This window comes from Saimiri boliviensis, chromosome 5, assembly GCF_048565385.1.
Source record: "Saimiri boliviensis isolate mSaiBol1 chromosome 5, mSaiBol1.pri, whole genome shotgun sequence".
NCBI lineage: Eukaryota > Metazoa > Chordata > Mammalia > Primates > Cebidae > Saimiri > Saimiri boliviensis.
In genome coordinates, this window is record NC_133453.1 from 155873617 (window position 1) to 155893834 (window position 20218).

The window sequence follows — 20218 nt, forward strand, 5'->3', positions numbered from 1 at the left end:
CTTTGAATGCTAGAAATGTTTTTCAGTTTTAAGTGCTTTAGCACTTAAAGCGGGACCGTTTTAGCTGTGTATTTTGAAAAAGTTGTGTGCTCTTCAAAGAGAAAGCTTCTTTTGCTGTGTCTTTGGGTTCGAGGGGAAATGGGAGTCCTCTTCAGTCAGCAGGGACGACACCTGAGTCCTTTGCAGTCCTTTTGTCTGCCTCTGAGTGTGAAAGGAGAGTGGTCCCTGTCATCATGAGCCATGTCTGAAAGAATTATTCACATTCCCTACGAGAATAGACGGGTGAAATAGCAAAAGTTGGGTCTTCCTTTGGAGCATGGACGGGTTCAAAGCCCACCTCATACCACTAAGTATTTTGCTGAACACGAGCAGTTGTGTGTGCGGCCTGTGTTTGAGTGATTTTTGTGTCATGTGTGTGTGTGTGAGTGTATGTGTGTGTGTGTGTCTGTGTGTGTGTGTCTGTATTTCTGTCTCCATTCCTGAGCAGCAAATCTTTTTTCCTCTTTTAGCATGTTACTCACAATTGTGGATGAAGCCCAGCACTCCTGAAAACACAATCCATGTATGGTTGAAGGAAATTTTCTTGGTGATGAGTGAGAGGTTGGTGACTGAAACCAGCTCATTTCGCATTGACCACTGAGGTCACATCTCTCAGGTGAGAAGCAAAGTGAGAATTTGAACCAGGCACATTCTCCTGAGAGACAATGGGCCAAAGACCGGTCCGATGGAATCGAATATCTTTTCATGTTGACATCCATCACGTCAAGCCCTCGTTAAGCCATTGAAGTGTCACATTGGGCCTGGGGGAGGCGGTGCACCCTGTGAAATTACACGTCCGAAGATTTGGATTTGATTTCCAGCCCTCTGCCAGTCCGTCTGCCAGGCACTTTCATGTGACAAGCCTTAGGCGAGTCCCTTTCTGTCTCTGATTCCCGATTCCTTCACAGGGATTTATGTGGGCCTTAACGCCCACTGGGAAAAGATCCCTCTGCCAGCTCAGTGCCTGCTTTCTTGGTTTGACTTGTCAATCTGGACTTGAATACACCTTTGGTTTTGGATTGACTCTATTACATCTCCTAGAAATTAACACACAAAACTGACAGCTGATTGACAAGATGAGAAGCAGTTTTCCAAAATTCAAATTAAACTTAATCCTTTCTTACTAAAAGAATGCTCAAATCAAGGGGACACAGCTCACTCGTTTTGACTTCATGAGCTATGGCAGGTAGAGACAACTTTTTGAAAATACACAGCTAAAACTGTCCGTGCTTTGAATGCTAGACATGTTTTTCAGAATACACAGCTAAAACGTTCCCCGCTTTAAGTGCTAAATCACTTAAAGCGGGGACCGTTTTTGCTGTGTATTTTGAAAAAGTTGTGTGCTCTTCAAAGAGAAAGATACTTTTGCTGTGTCTTTGGGTTCGAGGGGAAATGGGAGTCCTCTTCAGTCAGCAGGGACGACACCTGAGTCCTTTGCAGTCCTCTTGTCTGCCTCTGAGGGTGAAATGAGAGTGGTCCCTGTCATCATGAGCCATGTCTGAAAGAATTATTCACATTCCCTATGAGAATAGACGGGTGAAATAGCAAAAGGTGTGTCTTCCTTTGGAGCATGGACGGGTTCAAAGCCCACCTCATACCACTAAGTATTTTGCTGAACACGAGCAGTTGTGTGTGCGGCCTGTGTTTGGGTGATTTTTGTGTCGTGTGTGTGTGTGTGTGTGTGTGTGTGTGTGTGTGTGTCTGTATTTCTGTCTCCATTCCTGAGCAGCAAATCTTTTTTCCTCTTTTAGCATGTTACTCACAACTGTGGATGAAGCCCAGCACTCCTGAAAACACAATCCATGTATGGTTGAAGGAAATTTTCTTGGTGATGAGTGAGAGGTTGGTGACTGAAACCAGCTCATTTCCCATTGACCACTGAGGTCACATCTCTCAGGTGAGAAGCAAAGTGAGAATTTGAACCAGGCACATTCTCCTTAGAGACAATGGGCCAAAGACAGGTCCGATGGAATCGAATGTCTTTTCATGTCGACATCCATCCCGTCAAGCCCTCGTTAAGCCATTGAAGTGTCACATTGGGCCTGGGGGAGGCGGTGCACCCTGTGAAATTACAGGTCCGAAGATTTGGATTTGATTTCCAGCCCTCTGCCATTCAGTCTGCCAGGCACTTTCATGTGACAAGCCTTAGGCGAGTCCCTTTCTGTCTCTGATTCCCGATTCCTTCACAGGGATTTATGTGGGCCTTAACGGCCAATGGGAAAATATTCATCTGCCAGCTCAGTGCCTGCTTTCTTGGTTTGACTTGTCAATCTGGACTTGAATACACCTTTGGTTTTGGATTGACTCTATTACCTCTCCTAGAAATTAACACACAAAACTGACAGCTGATTGACAAGATGAGAAGCAGCTTTCCAAAATTCAAATTGAACTTAATCCTTTTTTACTAAAAGAATGCTCAAATCAAGGGGACACAGCTCACTCGTTTTGACTTTATGAGCTATGGCAGGTAGAGACAACTTTTTGAAAATACACAGCTAAAACTGTCCGTGCTTTGAATGCTAGACATGCTTTTCAGTTTTAAGTGCTTTAGCACTTAAAGCGGGACCGTTTTAGCTGTGTATTTTGAAAAAGTTTTGTGCTCTTCAAAGAGAAAGCTACTTTTGCTGTGTCTTTGGGTTCGAGGGGAAATGGGAGTCCTCTTCAGTCAGCAGGGACGACACCTGAGTCCTTTGCAGTCCTCTTGTCTGCCTCTGAGGGTGAAATGAGAGTGGTCCCTGTCATCATGAGCCACGTCTGAAAGAATTATTCACATTCCCTACAAGAATAGACGGGTGAAATAGCAAAAGGTGTGTCTTCCTTTGGAGCATGGACGGGTTCAAAGCCCACCTCATACCACTTAGTATTTTGCTGAACACGAGCAGTTGTGTGTGCGGCCTGTGTTTGGGTGATTTCTGTGTGATGTTTGTGTGTGTGTGTGTTTGTGTGTGTGTGTGTCTGTGTGTCTGTGTTTGTGTGTCTGTATTTCTGTCTCCATTCCTGAGCAGCAAATCTTTTTTCCTCTTTTAGCATGTTACTCACAACTGTGGATGAAGCCCAGCACTCCTGAAAACACAATCCATGTATGGTTGAAGGAAATTTTCTTGGTGATGAGTGAGAGGTTGGTGACTGAAACCAGCTCATTTCCCATTGACCAAAGAGGTCACATCTCTCAGGTGAGAAGCAAAGTGAGAATTTGAACCAGGCACATTCTCCTTAGAGACAATGGGCCAAAGACAGGTCCGATGGAATCGAATGTCTTTTCATGTTGACATCCATCCCGTCAAGCCCTCGTTAAGCCATTGAAGTGTCACATTGGGCCTGGGGGAGGCGGTGCCCCCTGTGAAATTACACGTCCGAAGATTTGGATTTGATTTCCAGCCCTCTGCCAGTCAGTCTGCCAGGCACTTTTATGTGACAAGCCTTAGGCGAGTCCCTTTCTGTCTCTGATTCCCGATTCCTTCACAGGGATTTATGTGGGCCTTAACGCCCACTGGGAAAAGATCCCTCTGCCAGCTCAGTGCCTGCTTTCTTGGTTTGACTTGTCAATCTGGCCTTGAATACACGTTTGCTTTTGGATTGACTCTATTACCTCTCGGAGAAATTAACACACAAAACTGACAGCTGATTGAAAAGATGAGAAGCAGTTTTCCAAAATTCAAATTGAACTTAAGCCTTTCTTACTAAAAGAATGCTCAAATCAAGGGGACACAGCTCACTCGTTTTGACTTCATGAGCTATGGCAGGTAGAGACAACTTTTTGAAAATACACAGCTAAAACTGTCCGTGCTTTGAATGCTAGACATGTTTTTCAGAATACACAGCTAAAGCGGGGACCGTTTTAGCTGTGTATTTTGAAAAAGTTGTGTGCTCTTCCAAGAGAAAGCTACTTTTGCTGTGTCTTTGGGTTCGAGGGGAAATGGGAGTCCTCTTCAGTCCGCAGAAACGACACCTTAGTCCTTTGCAGTCCTCCTGTCTGCCTCTGAGGGTGAAATGAGAGTGGTCCCTGTCATCATGAGCCATGTATGAAAGAATTATTCACATTCCCTACGAGAATAGACGGGTGAAATAGCAAAAGGTGTGTCTTCCTTTGGAGCATGGACGGGTTCAAACCCCACCTCATACCACTAAGTATTTTCCTGAACAATAGCAGTTGTGTGTGCGGCCTGTGTTTGGGGGATTTTTGTGTCGTGTGTGTGTGTGTGTGTGTGTGTGTGTGTGTGTGTGTGTCTTTGTGTGTGTGTCTGTATTTCTGTCTCCATTCCTGAGCAGCAAATCTTTTTTCCTCTTTTAGCATGTTACTCACAACTGTGGATGAAGCCCAGCACTCCTGAAAACACAATCCATGTATGGTTGAAGGAAATTTTCTTGGCGATGAGTGAGAGGTTGGTGACTGAAACCAGCTCATTTCCCATTGACCACTGAGGTCACATCTCTCAGGTGAGAAGCAAAGTGAGAATTTGAACCAGGCACATTCTCCTTAGAGACAATGGGCCAAAGACAGGTCCGATGGAATCGAATGTCTTTTCATGTTGACATCCATCCCGTCAAGCCCTCGTTAAGCCATTGAAGTGTCACATTGGGCCTGGGGGAGGCGGTGCACCCTGTGAAATTACACGTCCGAAGATTTGGATTTGATTTCCAGCCCTCTGCCAGTCAGTCTGCCAGGCACTTTCATGTGACAAGCCTTAGGCGAGTCCCTTTCTGTCTCTGATTCCCGATTCCTTCACATGGATTTATGTGGGCCTTAACGCCCACTGGGAAAAGATCCCTCTGCCAGCTCAGTGCCTGCTTTCTTGGTTTGACTTGTCAATCTGGACTTGAATACACCTTTGGTTTTGGATTGACTCTATTACCTCTCCTAGAAATTAACACACAAAACTGACAGCTGATTGACAAGATGAGAAGCAGTTTTCCAAAATTCAAATTGAACTTAATCCTTTCTTACTAAAAGAATGCTCAAATCAAGGGGACACAGCTCACTCGTTTTGACTTCGTGAGCTATGGCACGTAGAGACAACTTTTTGAAAATACACAGCTAAAACTGTCCGTGCTTTGAATGCTAGACATATTTTTCAGAATACACAGCTAAAACGGTCCCCGCTTTAAGCGCTTAAAGCGGGGACCGTTTTAGCTGTGTATTTTGAAAAAGTTGTGTGCTCTTCAAAGAGAAAGCTACTTTTGCTGTGTCTTTGGGTTCGAGGGGAAATGGGAGTCCTCGTCAGTCAGCAAGGACGACACCTGAGTCTTTTGCAGTCCTCTTGTCTGCCTCTGAGGGTGAAATGAGAGTGGTCCCTGTCATCATGAGCCATGTCTGAAAGAATTATTCACATTCCCTACGAGAATAGAAGGGTGAAATAGCAAAAGGTGTGTCTTCCTTTGGAGCATGGACGGGTTCAAAGCCCACCTCATACCACTAAGTATTTTGCTGAACACGAGCAGTTGTGTGTGCGGCCTGTGTTTGGGTGATTTTTGTGTCATGTGTGTGTGTGTTGTGTGTCTGTGTATGTGTGTCTGTATTTCTGTCTCCATGCCTGAGCAGCAAAACTTTTTTCCTCTTTTAGCATGTTACTCACAACTGTGGATGAAGCCCAGCACTCCTGAAAACACAATCCATGTATGGTTGAAGGAAATTTTCTTGGTGATGAGTGAGAGGTTGGTGACTGAAACCAGCTCATTTCACATTGACCACTGAGGTCACATCTCTCAGGTGAGAAGCAAAGTGAGAATTTGAACCAGGCACATTCTCCTTAGAGACAATGGGCCAAAGACAGGTCCGATGGAATCGAATGTCTTTTCATGTTGACATCCATCCCGTCAAGCCCTCGTTAAGTCATTGAAGTGTCACATTGGGCCTGGGGGAGGCGGTGCACCCTGTGAAATTACACGTCCGAAGATTTGGATTTGATTTCCAGCCCTCTGCCAGTCAATCTGCCAGGCACTTTCATGTGACAAGCCTTAGGCGAGTCCCTTTCTGTCTCTGATTCCCGATTCCTTCACAGGGATTTATGTGGGCCTTAACGCCCACTGGGAAAAGATCCCTCTGCCAGCTCAGTGCCTGCTTTCTTGGTTTGACTTGTCACTCTGGACTTGAATACACCTTTGGTTTTGGATTGACTCTATTACATCTCCTAGAAATTAACACACAAAACTGACAGCTGATTGACAAGATGAGAAGCAGTTTTCCAAAATTCAAATTGAACTTAATCCTTTCTTCCTAAAAGAATGCTCAAATCAAGCGGACACAGCTCACTCGTTTTGACTTCATGAGCTATGGCAGGTAGAGACAACTTTTTGAAAATACACAGCTAAAACTGTCCGTGCTTTGAATGCTAGACATGTTTTTCAGGATACAGAGCTAAAGCGGGGACCATTTTAGCTGTTTATTTTGAAAAAGTTGTGTGCTCTTCAAAGAGAAAGCTACTTTTGCTGTGTCTTTGGGTTCGAGGGGAAATGGGAGTCCTCTTCAGTCAGCAGGGACGACACCTGAGTCCTTTGCAGTCCTCTTGTCTGCCTCTGAGGGTGAAATGAGAGTGGTCCCTGTCATCATGAGCCATGTCTGAAAGAATTATTCACATTCCCTACGAGAATAGACGGGTGAAATAGCAAAAGGTGTGTCTTCCTTTGGAGCATGGACGGGTTCAAAGCCCACCTCATACCACTAAGTATTTTGCTGAACACGAGCAGTTGTTTGTGCGGCCTGTGTTTGGGTGATTTTTGTGTCATGTGTGTGTGTGTGTGTGTGTGTGTGTGTGTGTGTGTGTGTGCGTGTGTGTGTCTGTGTGCGTGTGTCTGTATTTCTGTCTCCATTCCTGAACAGCAAATCTTTTTTCCTCTTTTAGCATGTTACTCACAACTGTGGATGAAGCCCAGTACTCCTGAAAACACAATCCATGTATGGTTGAAGGAAATTTTCTTGGTGATGAGTGAGAGGTTGGTGACTGAAACCAGCTCATTTCCCATTGAACACTGAGGTCACATCTCTCAGGTGAGAAGCAAAGTGAGAATTTGAACCAGGCACATTCTCCTTAGAGACAATGGGCCAAAGACAGGTCCGATGGAATCGAATGTCTTTTCATGTTGACATCCATCCCGTCAAGCCCTCGTTAAGCCATTGAAGTGTCACACTGGGCCTGGGGGAGGCGGTGCACCCTGTGAAATTACACGTCCGAAGATTTGGATTTGATTTCCAGCCCTCTGCCAGTCAGTCTGCCAGGCACTTTCATGTGACAAGCCTTAGGCGAGTCCCTTTCTGTCTCTGATTCCCGATTCCTTCACAGAGATTTATGTGGGCCTTAACGCCAACTGGGAAAAGATCCCTCTGCCAGCTCAGTGCCTGCTTTCTTGGTTTGACTTGTCAATCTGGACTTGAATACACCTTTGGTTTTGGATTGACTCTATTACCTCTCCTAGAAATTAACACACAAAACTGACAGCTGATTGACAAGATGAGAAGCAGTTTTCCAAAATTCAAATTGAACTTAATCCTTTCTTCCTAAAAGAATGCTCAAATCAAGGGGACACAGCTCACTCGTTTTGACTTCATGAGCTATGGCAGGTAGAGACAACTTTTTGAAAATACACAGCTAAAATTGTCCGTGCTTTGAATGCTAGAGAAGTTTTTCAGAATACACAGCTAAAACGGTCCCCGCTTTAAGTGCTTTATTAGCTGTGTATTTTGAAAAAGTTGTGTGCTCTTCAAAGAGAAAGCTACTTTTGCTGTGTCTTTGGGTTCGAGGGGAAATGGGAGTCCTCTTCAGTCAGCAGGGACGACACCTGAGTCCTTTGCAGTCCTCTTGTCTGCCTCTGAGGGTGAAATGAGAGTGGTCCCTGTCATCATGAGCCATGTCTGAAAGAATTATTCATATTCCCTACGAGAATAGACGGGTGATATAGCAAAAGGTGTGTCTTCCTTTGGAGCATGGACGGGTTCAAAGCCCACCTCATACCACTAAGTATTTTGCTGAACACGAGCAGTTGTGTGTGCGGCCTGTGTTTGGGTGATTTTTGTGTCGTGTGTGTGTGTGTGTGTGTTTGTTTGTGTGTGTGTGTGTGTCTGTGTGTGTGTGTCTGTATTTCTGTCTCCATTCCTGAGCAGCAAATCTTTTTTCCTCTTTTAGCATGTTACTCACAACTGTGGATGAAGCCCAGCACTCCTGAAAACACAATCCATGTATGGTTGAAGGAAATTTTCTTGGTGATGAGTGAGAGGTTGGTGACTGAAACCAGCTCATTACACATTGACCACTGAGGTCACATCTCTCAGGTGAGAAGCAAAGTGAGAATTTGAACCAGGCACAATCTCCTTAGAGACAATGGACCAAAGACAGGTCCGATGGAATCGAATGTCTTTTCATGTTGACATCCATCCCGTCAAGCCCTCGTTAAGCCATTGAAGTGTCACATTGGGCCTGGGGGAGGCGGTGCACCCTGTGAAATTACACGTCCGAAGATTTGGATTTGATTTCCAGCCCTCTGCCAGTCAGTCTGCCAGGCACGTTCATGTGACAAGCCTTAAGCGAGTCCCTTTCTGTCTCTGATTCCCGATTCCTTCACAGGGATTTATGTGGGCCTTAACGCCCACTGGGAAAAGATCCCTCTGCCAGCTCAGTGCCTGCTTTCTTGGTTTGACTTGTCAATCTGGACTTGAATACACCTTTGGATTTGGATTGACTCTATTACCTCTCCTAGAAATTAACACACAAAACTGACAGCTGATTGACAAGATGAGAAGCAGTTTTCCAAAATTCAAATTGAACATAATCCTTTCTTACTAAAAGAATGCTCAAATCAAGGGGACACAGCTCACTCGTTTTGACTTCATGAGCTATGGCAGGTAGAGAAAACTTTTTGAAAATACACAGCTAAAACTTTTCGTGCTTTGAATGCTAGAAATGTTTTTCAGTTTTAAGTGCTTTAGCACTTAAAGCGGGACCGTTTTAGCTGTGTATTTTGAAAAAGTTGTGTGCTCTTCAAAGAGAAAGCTTCTTTTGCTGTGTCTTTGGGTTCGAGGGGAAATGGGAGTCCTCTTCAGTCAGCAGGGACGACACCTGAGTCCTTTGCAGTCCTTTTGTCTGCCTCTGAGTGTGAAAGGAGAGTGGTCCCTGTCATCATGAGCCATGTCTGAAAGAATTATTCACATTCCCTACGAGAATAGACGGGTGAAATAGCAAAAGTTGGGTCTTCCTTTGGAGCATGGACGGGTTCAAAGCCCACCTCATACCACTAAGTATTTTGCTGAACACGAGCAGTTGTGTGTGCGGCCTGTGTTTGAGTGATTTTTGTGTCATGTGTGTGTGTGTGAGTGTATGTGTGTGTGTGTGTCTGTGTGTGTGTGTCTGTATTTCTGTCTCCATTCCTGAGCAGCAAATCTTTTTTCCTCTTTTAGCATGTTACTCACAATTGTGGATGAAGCCCAGCACTCCTGAAAACACAATCCATGTATGGTTGAAGGAAATTTTCTTGGTGATGAGTGAGAGGTTGGTGACTGAAACCAGCTCATTTCGCATTGACCACTGAGGTCACATCTCTCAGGTGAGAAGCAAAGTGAGAATTTGAACCAGGCACATTCTCCTGAGAGACAATGGGCCAAAGACCGGTCCGATGGAATCGAATATCTTTTCATGTTGACATCCATCACGTCAAGCCCTCGTTAAGCCATTGAAGTGTCACATTGGGCCTGGGGGAGGCGGTGCACCCTGTGAAATTACACGTCCGAAGATTTGGATTTGATTTCCAGCCCTCTGCCAGTCCGTCTGCCAGGCACTTTCATGTGACAAGCCTTAGGCGAGTCCCTTTCTGTCTCTGATTCCCGATTCCTTCACAGGGATTTATGTGGGCCTTAACGCCCACTGGGAAAAGATCCCTCTGCCAGCTCAGTGCCTGCTTTCTTGGTTTGACTTGTCAATCTGGACTTGAATACACCTTTGGTTTTGGATTGACTCTATTACATCTCCTAGAAATTAACACACAAAACTGACAGCTGATTGACAAGATGAGAAGCAGTTTTCCAAAATTCAAATTAAACTTAATCCTTTCTTACTAAAAGAATGCTCAAATCAAGGGGACACAGCTCACTCGTTTTGACTTCATGAGCTATGGCAGGTAGAGACAACTTTTTGAAAATACACAGCTAAAACTGTCCGTGCTTTGAATGCTAGACATGTTTTTCAGAATACACAGCTAAAACGTTCCCCGCTTTAAGTGCTAAATCACTTAAAGCGGGGACCGTTTTTGCTGTGTATTTTGAAAAAGTTGTGTGCTCTTCAAAGAGAAAGATACTTTTGCTGTGTCTTTGGGTTCGAGGGGAAATGGGAGTCCTCTTCAGTCAGCAGGGACGACACCTGAGTCCTTTGCAGTCCTCTTGTCTGCCTCTGAGGGTGAAATGAGAGTGGTCCCTGTCATCATGAGCCATGTCTGAAAGAATTATTCACATTCCCTATGAGAATAGACGGGTGAAATAGCAAAAGGTGTGTCTTCCTTTGGAGCATGGACGGGTTCAAAGCCCACCTCATACCACTAAGTATTTTGCTGAACACGAGCAGTTGTGTGTGCGGCCTGTGTTTGGGTGATTTTTGTGTCGTGTGTGTGTGTGTGTGTGTGTGTGTGTGTGTGTGTGTCTGTATTTCTGTCTCCATTCCTGAGCAGCAAATCTTTTTTCCTCTTTTAGCATGTTACTCACAACTGTGGATGAAGCCCAGCACTCCTGAAAACACAATCCATGTATGGTTGAAGGAAATTTTCTTGGTGATGAGTGAGAGGTTGGTGACTGAAACCAGCTCATTTCCCATTGACCACTGAGGTCACATCTCTCAGGTGAGAAGCAAAGTGAGAATTTGAACCAGGCACATTCTCCTTAGAGACAATGGGCCAAAGACAGGTCCGATGGAATCGAATGTCTTTTCATGTCGACATCCATCCCGTCAAGCCCTCGTTAAGCCATTGAAGTGTCACATTGGGCCTGGGGGAGGCGGTGCACCCTGTGAAATTACAGGTCCGAAGATTTGGATTTGATTTCCAGCCCTCTGCCATTCAGTCTGCCAGGCACTTTCATGTGACAAGCCTTAGGCGAGTCCCTTTCTGTCTCTGATTCCCGATTCCTTCACAGGGATTTATGTGGGCCTTAACGGCCAATGGGAAAATATTCATCTGCCAGCTCAGTGCCTGCTTTCTTGGTTTGACTTGTCAATCTGGACTTGAATACACCTTTGGTTTTGGATTGACTCTATTACCTCTCCTAGAAATTAACACACAAAACTGACAGCTGATTGACAAGATGAGAAGCAGCTTTCCAAAATTCAAATTGAACTTAATCCTTTTTTACTAAAAGAATGCTCAAATCAAGGGGACACAGCTCACTCGTTTTGACTTTATGAGCTATGGCAGGTAGAGACAACTTTTTGAAAATACACAGCTAAAACTGTCCGTGCTTTGAATGCTAGACATGCTTTTCAGTTTTAAGTGCTTTAGCACTTAAAGCGGGACCGTTTTAGCTGTGTATTTTGAAAAAGTTTTGTGCTCTTCAAAGAGAAAGCTACTTTTGCTGTGTCTTTGGGTTCGAGGGGAAATGGGAGTCCTCTTCAGTCAGCAGGGACGACACCTGAGTCCTTTGCAGTCCTCTTGTCTGCCTCTGAGGGTGAAATGAGAGTGGTCCCTGTCATCATGAGCCACGTCTGAAAGAATTATTCACATTCCCTACAAGAATAGACGGGTGAAATAGCAAAAGGTGTGTCTTCCTTTGGAGCATGGACGGGTTCAAAGCCCACCTCATACCACTTAGTATTTTGCTGAACACGAGCAGTTGTGTGTGCGGCCTGTGTTTGGGTGATTTCTGTGTGATGTTTGTGTGTGTGTGTGTTTGTGTGTGTGTGTGTCTGTGTGTCTGTGTTTGTGTGTCTGTATTTCTGTCTCCATTCCTGAGCAGCAAATCTTTTTTCCTCTTTTAGCATGTTACTCACAACTGTGGATGAAGCCCAGCACTCCTGAAAACACAATCCATGTATGGTTGAAGGAAATTTTCTTGGTGATGAGTGAGAGGTTGGTGACTGAAACCAGCTCATTTCCCATTGACCAAAGAGGTCACATCTCTCAGGTGAGAAGCAAAGTGAGAATTTGAACCAGGCACATTCTCCTTAGAGACAATGGGCCAAAGACAGGTCCGATGGAATCGAATGTCTTTTCATGTTGACATCCATCCCGTCAAGCCCTCGTTAAGCCATTGAAGTGTCACATTGGGCCTGGGGGAGGCGGTGCCCCCTGTGAAATTACACGTCCGAAGATTTGGATTTGATTTCCAGCCCTCTGCCAGTCAGTCTGCCAGGCACTTTTATGTGACAAGCCTTAGGCGAGTCCCTTTCTGTCTCTGATTCCCGATTCCTTCACAGGGATTTATGTGGGCCTTAACGCCCACTGGGAAAAGATCCCTCTGCCAGCTCAGTGCCTGCTTTCTTGGTTTGACTTGTCAATCTGGCCTTGAATACACGTTTGCTTTTGGATTGACTCTATTACCTCTCGGAGAAATTAACACACAAAACTGACAGCTGATTGAAAAGATGAGAAGCAGTTTTCCAAAATTCAAATTGAACTTAAGCCTTTCTTACTAAAAGAATGCTCAAATCAAGGGGACACAGCTCACTCGTTTTGACTTCATGAGCTATGGCAGGTAGAGACAACTTTTTGAAAATACACAGCTAAAACTGTCCGTGCTTTGAATGCTAGACATGTTTTTCAGAATACACAGCTAAAGCGGGGACCGTTTTAGCTGTGTATTTTGAAAAAGTTGTGTGCTCTTCCAAGAGAAAGCTACTTTTGCTGTGTCTTTGGGTTCGAGGGGAAATGGGAGTCCTCTTCAGTCCGCAGAAACGACACCTTAGTCCTTTGCAGTCCTCCTGTCTGCCTCTGAGGGTGAAATGAGAGTGGTCCCTGTCATCATGAGCCATGTATGAAAGAATTATTCACATTCCCTACGAGAATAGACGGGTGAAATAGCAAAAGGTGTGTCTTCCTTTGGAGCATGGACGGGTTCAAACCCCACCTCATACCACTAAGTATTTTCCTGAACAATAGCAGTTGTGTGTGCGGCCTGTGTTTGGGGGATTTTTGTGTCGTGTGTGTGTGTGTGTGTGTGTGTGTGTGTGTGTGTGTGTCTTTGTGTGTGTGTCTGTATTTCTGTCTCCATTCCTGAGCAGCAAATCTTTTTTCCTCTTTTAGCATGTTACTCACAACTGTGGATGAAGCCCAGCACTCCTGAAAACACAATCCATGTATGGTTGAAGGAAATTTTCTTGGCGATGAGTGAGAGGTTGGTGACTGAAACCAGCTCATTTCCCATTGACCACTGAGGTCACATCTCTCAGGTGAGAAGCAAAGTGAGAATTTGAACCAGGCACATTCTCCTTAGAGACAATGGGCCAAAGACAGGTCCGATGGAATCGAATGTCTTTTCATGTTGACATCCATCCCGTCAAGCCCTCGTTAAGCCATTGAAGTGTCACATTGGGCCTGGGGGAGGCGGTGCACCCTGTGAAATTACACGTCCGAAGATTTGGATTTGATTTCCAGCCCTCTGCCAGTCAGTCTGCCAGGCACTTTCATGTGACAAGCCTTAGGCGAGTCCCTTTCTGTCTCTGATTCCCGATTCCTTCACATGGATTTATGTGGGCCTTAACGCCCACTGGGAAAAGATCCCTCTGCCAGCTCAGTGCCTGCTTTCTTGGTTTGACTTGTCAATCTGGACTTGAATACACCTTTGGTTTTGGATTGACTCTATTACCTCTCCTAGAAATTAACACACAAAACTGACAGCTGATTGACAAGATGAGAAGCAGTTTTCCAAAATTCAAATTGAACTTAATCCTTTCTTACTAAAAGAATGCTCAAATCAAGGGGACACAGCTCACTCGTTTTGACTTCGTGAGCTATGGCACGTAGAGACAACTTTTTGAAAATACACAGCTAAAACTGTCCGTGCTTTGAATGCTAGACATATTTTTCAGAATACACAGCTAAAACGGTCCCCGCTTTAAGCGCTTAAAGCGGGGACCGTTTTAGCTGTGTATTTTGAAAAAGTTGTGTGCTCTTCAAAGAGAAAGCTACTTTTGCTGTGTCTTTGGGTTCGAGGGGAAATGGGAGTCCTCGTCAGTCAGCAAGGACGACACCTGAGTCTTTTGCAGTCCTCTTGTCTGCCTCTGAGGGTGAAATGAGAGTGGTCCCTGTCATCATGAGCCATGTCTGAAAGAATTATTCACATTCCCTACGAGAATAGAAGGGTGAAATAGCAAAAGGTGTGTCTTCCTTTGGAGCATGGACGGGTTCAAAGCCCACCTCATACCACTAAGTATTTTGCTGAACACGAGCAGTTGTGTGTGCGGCCTGTGTTTGGGTGATTTTTGTGTCATGTGTGTGTGTGTTGTGTGTCTGTGTATGTGTGTCTGTATTTCTGTCTCCATGCCTGAGCAGCAAAACTTTTTTCCTCTTTTAGCATGTTACTCACAACTGTGGATGAAGCCCAGCACTCCTGAAAACACAATCCATGTATGGTTGAAGGAAATTTTCTTGGTGATGAGTGAGAGGTTGGTGACTGAAACCAGCTCATTTCCCATTGACCACTGAGGTCACATCTCTCAGGTGAGAAGCAAAGTGAGAATTTGAACCAGGCACATTCTCCTTAGAGACAATGGGCCAAAGACAGGTCCGATGGAATCGAATGTCTTTTCATGTTGACATCCATCCCGTCAAGCCCTCGTTAAGCAATTGAAGTGTCACATTTGGCCTGGGGGAGGCGGTGCACCCTGTGAAATTACACGTCCGAAGATTTGGATTTGATTTCCAGCCCTCTGCCAGTCAGTCTGCCAGGCACTTTCATGTGACAAGCCTTAGGCGAGTCCCTTTCTGTCTCTGATTCCCGATTCCTTCACAGGGATTTATGTGGGCCTTAACGCCCACTGGGAAAAGATCCCTCTGCCAGCTCAGTGCCTGCTTTCTTGGTTTGACTTGTCAATCTGGACTTGAATACACCTTTGGTTTTGGATTGACTCTATTACCTCTCCTAGAAATTAACACACGAAGCTGACAGCTGATTGACAAGATGAGAAGCAGTTTTCCAAAATTCAAATTGAACTTAATCCTTTCTTCCTAAAAGAATGCTCAAATCAAGGGGACACAGCTCACTCGTTTTGACTTCATGAGCTATGGCAGGTAGAGACAACTTTTTGAAAATACACAGCTAAAACTGTCCGTGCTTTGAATGCTAGACATGTTTTTCAGTTTTAAGTGCTTTAGCACTTAAAGCGGGACCGTTTTAGCTGTGTATTTTGAAAAAGTTGTGTGGTCTTCAAAGAGAAAGCTACTTTTGCTGTGTCTTTGGGTTCGAGGGGAAATGGGAGTCCACTTCAGTCAGCAGGGACGACACCTAAGTCGTTTGCAGTCCTCTTGTCTGCCTCTGAGGGTTAAATGAGAGTGGTCACTGTCATCATGAGCCACGTCTGAAAGAATTATTCACATTCCCTACGAGAATAGACGGGTGAAATAGCAAAAGGTGTGTCTTCCTTTGGAGCATGGACGGGTTCAAAGCCCACCTCATACCACTAAGTATTTTGCTGAACACGAGCAGTTGGGTGTGCGGCCTGTGTTTGGGTGATTTTTGTGTGATGTTTGTGTGTGTGTGTGTGTGTTTGTGTGTGTGTGTGTCTGTGTGCCTGTGTTTGTGTGTCTGTATTTCTGTCTCCATTCCTGAGCAGCAAATCTTTTTTCCTCTTTTAGCGTGTTACTCACAACTGTGGATGAAGCCCAGCACTCCTGAAAACACAATCCATGTATGGTTGAAGGAAATTTTCTTGGTGATGAGTGAGAGGTTGGTGACTGAAACCAGCTCATTTCCCATTGACCACTGAGGTCACATCTCTCAGGTGAGAAGCAAAGTGAGAATTTGAACCAGGCACATTCTCCTTAGAGACAATGGGCCAAAGACAGGTCCGATGGAATCGAATGTCTTTTCATGTTGACATCCTTCCCGTCAAGCCCTCGTTAAGCCATTGAAGTGTCACATTGGGCCTGGGGGAGGCGGTTCACCCTGTGAAATTACACGTCCGAAGATTTGGATTTGATTTCCAGCCCTCTGCCAGTCAGTCTGCCTGGCACTTTTATGTGACAAGCCTTAGGCGAGTCCCTTTCTGTCTCTGATTCCCGATTCCTTCACAGGGATTTATGTGGGCCTTAACGCCCACTGGGAAATGATCCCTCTGCCAGCTCAGTGCCTGCTTTCTTGGTTTGACTTGTCAATCTGGCCTTGAATACACGTTTGGATTTGGATTGTCTCTATTATCTCTCCGAGAAATTAACACACAAAACTGACAGCTGATTGACAAGATGAGAAGCAGTTTTCCAAAATTCAAATTGAACTTAATCCTTTCTTCCGAAAAGAATGCTCAAATCAAGGGGACACAGCTCACTCGTTTTGACTTCATGAGCTATGGCAGGTAGAGACAACTTTTTGAAAATACACAGCTAAAACTGTCCGTGCTTTGAATGCTAGACATGTTTTTCAGAATACACAGCTAAAACGGTCCCCGCTTTAGCACTTAAAGCAGGGACCGTTTTAGCTGTGTATTTTGAAAAAGTTGTGTGCTCTTCAAAGAGAAAGCTACTTTTGCTGTGTCTTTGGGTTCGAGGGGAAATGGGAGTCCTCTTCAGTCAGCAGGGACGACACCTGAGTCCTTTGCAGTCCTCTTGTCTGCCTCTGAGGGTGAAATGAGAGTGGTCCCTGTCATCATGAGCCACGTCTGAAAGAATTATTCACATTCCCTACAAGAATAGACGGGTGAAATAGCAAAAGGTGTGTCTTCCTTTGGAGCATGGACGGGTTCAAAGCCCACCTCATACCACTTAGTATTTTGCTGAACACGAGCAGTTGTGTGTGCGGCCTGTGTTTGGGTGATTTTTGTGTGATGTTTGTGTGTGTGTGTGTTTGTGTGTGTGTGTGTCTGTGTGTCTGTGTTTGTGTGTCTGTATTTCTGTCTCCATTCCTGAGCAGCAAATCTTTTTTCCTCTTTTAGCATGTTACTCACAACTGTGGATGAAGCCCAGCACTCCTGAAAACACAATCCATGTATGGTTGAAGGAAATTTTCTTGGTGATGAGTGAGAGGTTGGTGACTGAAACCAGCTCATTTCCCATTGACCAAAGAGGTCACATCTCTCAGGTGAGAAGCAAAGTGAGAATTTGAACCAGGCACATTCTCCTTAGAGACAATGGGCCAAAGACAGGTCCGATGGAATCGAATGTCTTTTCATGTTGACATCCATCCCGTCAAGCCCTCGTTAAGCCATTGAAGTGTCACATTGGGCCTGGGGGAGGCGGTGCCCCCTGTGAAATTACACGTCCGAAGATTTGGATTTGATTTCCAGCCCTCTGCCAGTCAGTCTGCCAGGCACTTTTATGTGACAAGCCTTAGGCGAGTCCCTTTCTGTCTCTGATTCCCGATTCCTTCACAGGGATTTATGTGGGCCTTAACGCCCACTGGGAAAAGATCCCTCTGCCAGCTCAGTGCCTGCTTTCTTGGTTTGACTTGTCAATCTGGCCTTGAATACACGTTTGGTTTTGGATTGACTCTATTACCTCTCGGAGAAATTAACACACAAAACTGACAGCTGATTGAAAAGATGAGAAGCAGTTTTCCAAAATTCAAATTGAACTTAAGCCTTTCTTACTAAAAGAATGCTCAAATCAAGGGGACACAGCTCACTCGTTTTGACTTCATGAGCTATGGCAGGTAGAGACAACTTTTTGAAAATACACAGCTAAAACTGTCCGTGCTTTGAATGCTAGAAATGTTTTTCAGAATACACAGCTAAAGCGGGGACCGTTTTAGCTGTGTATTTTGAAAAAGTTGTGTGCTCTTCCAAGAGAAAGCTACTTTTGCTGTGTCTTTGGGTTCGAGGGGAAATGGGAGTCCTCTTCAGTCAGCAGGGACGACACCTGAGTCCTTTGCAGTCCTCTTGTCTGCCTCTGAGGGTGAAATGCGAGTGGTCCCTGTCATCATGAGCCATGTATGAAAGAATTATTCACATTCCCTACGAGAATAGACGGGTGAAATAGCAAAAGGTGTGTCTTTCTTTGGAGCATGGACGGGTTCAAAGCCCACCTCATACCACTAAGTATTTTGCTGAACACGAGCAGTTGTGTGTGCGGCCTGTGTTTGGGTGATTTTTTGTCCTGTGTGTTTGTGTGTGTGTGTGTGTGTGTGTGTGTGTCTGTGTGTGTGTGTGTGTCTGTATTTCTCTCTCCATTCCCGAGCAGCAAATCTTTTTTCCTCTTTTAGCATGTTACTCACAACTGTGGATGAAGCCCAGCACTCCTGAAAACACAATCCATGTATGGTTGAAGGAAATTTTCTTGGCGATGAGTGAGAGGTTGGTGACTGAAACCAGCTCATTTCCCATTGACCACTGAGGTCACATCTCTCATGTGAGAAGCAAAGTGAGAATTTGAACCAGGCACATTCTCCTTAGAGACAATGGGCCAAAGACAGGTCCGATGGAATCGAATGTCTTTTCATGTTGACATCCCTCCCGTCAAGCCCTCGTTAAGCCATTGAAGTGTCACATTGGGCCTGGGGGATGCGGTGCACCCTGTGAAATTACACGTCCGAAGATTTGGATTTGATTTCCAGCCCTCTGCCAGTCAGTCTGCCAGGCACTTTCATGTGACAAGCCTTAGGCTAGTCCCTTTCTGTCTCTGATTCCCGATTCCTTCACAGGGATTTATGTGGGCCTTAACGCCCACTGGGAAAAGATCCCTCTGCCAGCTCAGTGCCTGCTTTCTTGGTTTGACTTGTCAATCTGGACTTGAATACACCTTTGGTTTTGGATTGACTCTATTACCTCTCCTAGAAATTAACACACAAAACTGACAGCTGATTGACAAGATGAGAAGCAGTTTTCCAAAATTCAAATTGAACTTAATCCTTTCTTACTAAAAGAATGCTCAAATCAAGGGGACACAGCTCACTCGTTTTGACTTCATGAGCCATGGCAGGAAGAGACAACTTTTTGAAAATACACAGCTAAAACTGTCCGTGATTTGAATGCTAGACATGCTTTTCAGTTTTAAGTGCTTTAGCACTTAAAACGGGACCGTTTTAGCTGTGTATTTTGAAAAAGTTGTGTGCTCTTCAAAGAGAAAGCTACTTTTGCTGTGTCTTTGGGTTCGAGGGGAAATCGGAGTCCTCTTCAGTCAGCAGGGACGACACCTGAATCCTTTGCAGTCCTCTTGTCTGCCTCTGAGGGTGAAATGAGAGTGGTCCCTGTCATCATGAGCCATGTCTGAAAGAATTATTCACATTCCCTACGAGAATAGACGGGTGAAATAGCAAAAGGTGTGTCTTCCTTTGGAGCATGAACGGGTTCAAAGCTCACCTCATACCACTAAGTATTTTGCTGAACACGAGCAGTTGTGTGTGCGGCCTGTGTTTGGGTGATTTTTGTGTCGTGTGTGTGTGTGTGTGTGTGTGTGTGTGTGTGTGTGTGTCAGTGTGTGTGTGTCTGTATTTCTGTCTCCATTCCTGAGCAGCAAATCTTTTTTCCTTTTTTAGCATGTTACTCACTACTGTGGATGGAGCCCAGCACTCCTGAAAACACAATCCATGTATGGTTGAAGGAAATTTTCTTGGTGATGAGTGAGAGGTTGGTGACTGAAACCAGCTCATTTCCCATTGACCACTGAGGTCACATCTCTCAGGTGAGAAGCAAAGTGAGAATTTGAACCAGGCACATTCTCCTTAGAGACAATGGGCCAAAGACAGGTCCGATGGAATCGAATGTCTTTTCATGTTGACATCCATCCCGTCAAGCCCTCGTTAAGCCATTGAAGTGTCACATTGGGCCTGGGGGAGGCAGTGCACCCTGTGAAATTACACGTCCGAAGATTTGGATTTGATTTCCAGCCCTCTGCCAGTCAGTCTGCCAGGCACTTTCATGTGACAAGCCTTAGGCGAGTCCCTTTCTGTCTCTGATTCCGATTCCATCACAGGGATTTATGTGGGCCTTAACGCCCACTGGGAAAAGATCCCTCTGCCAGCTCAGTGCCTGCTTTCTTGGTTTGACTTGTCAATCTGGACTTGAATACACCTTTGGTTTTGGATTCACTCTATTACTTCTCCTAGAAATTAACACACAAAACTGACAGC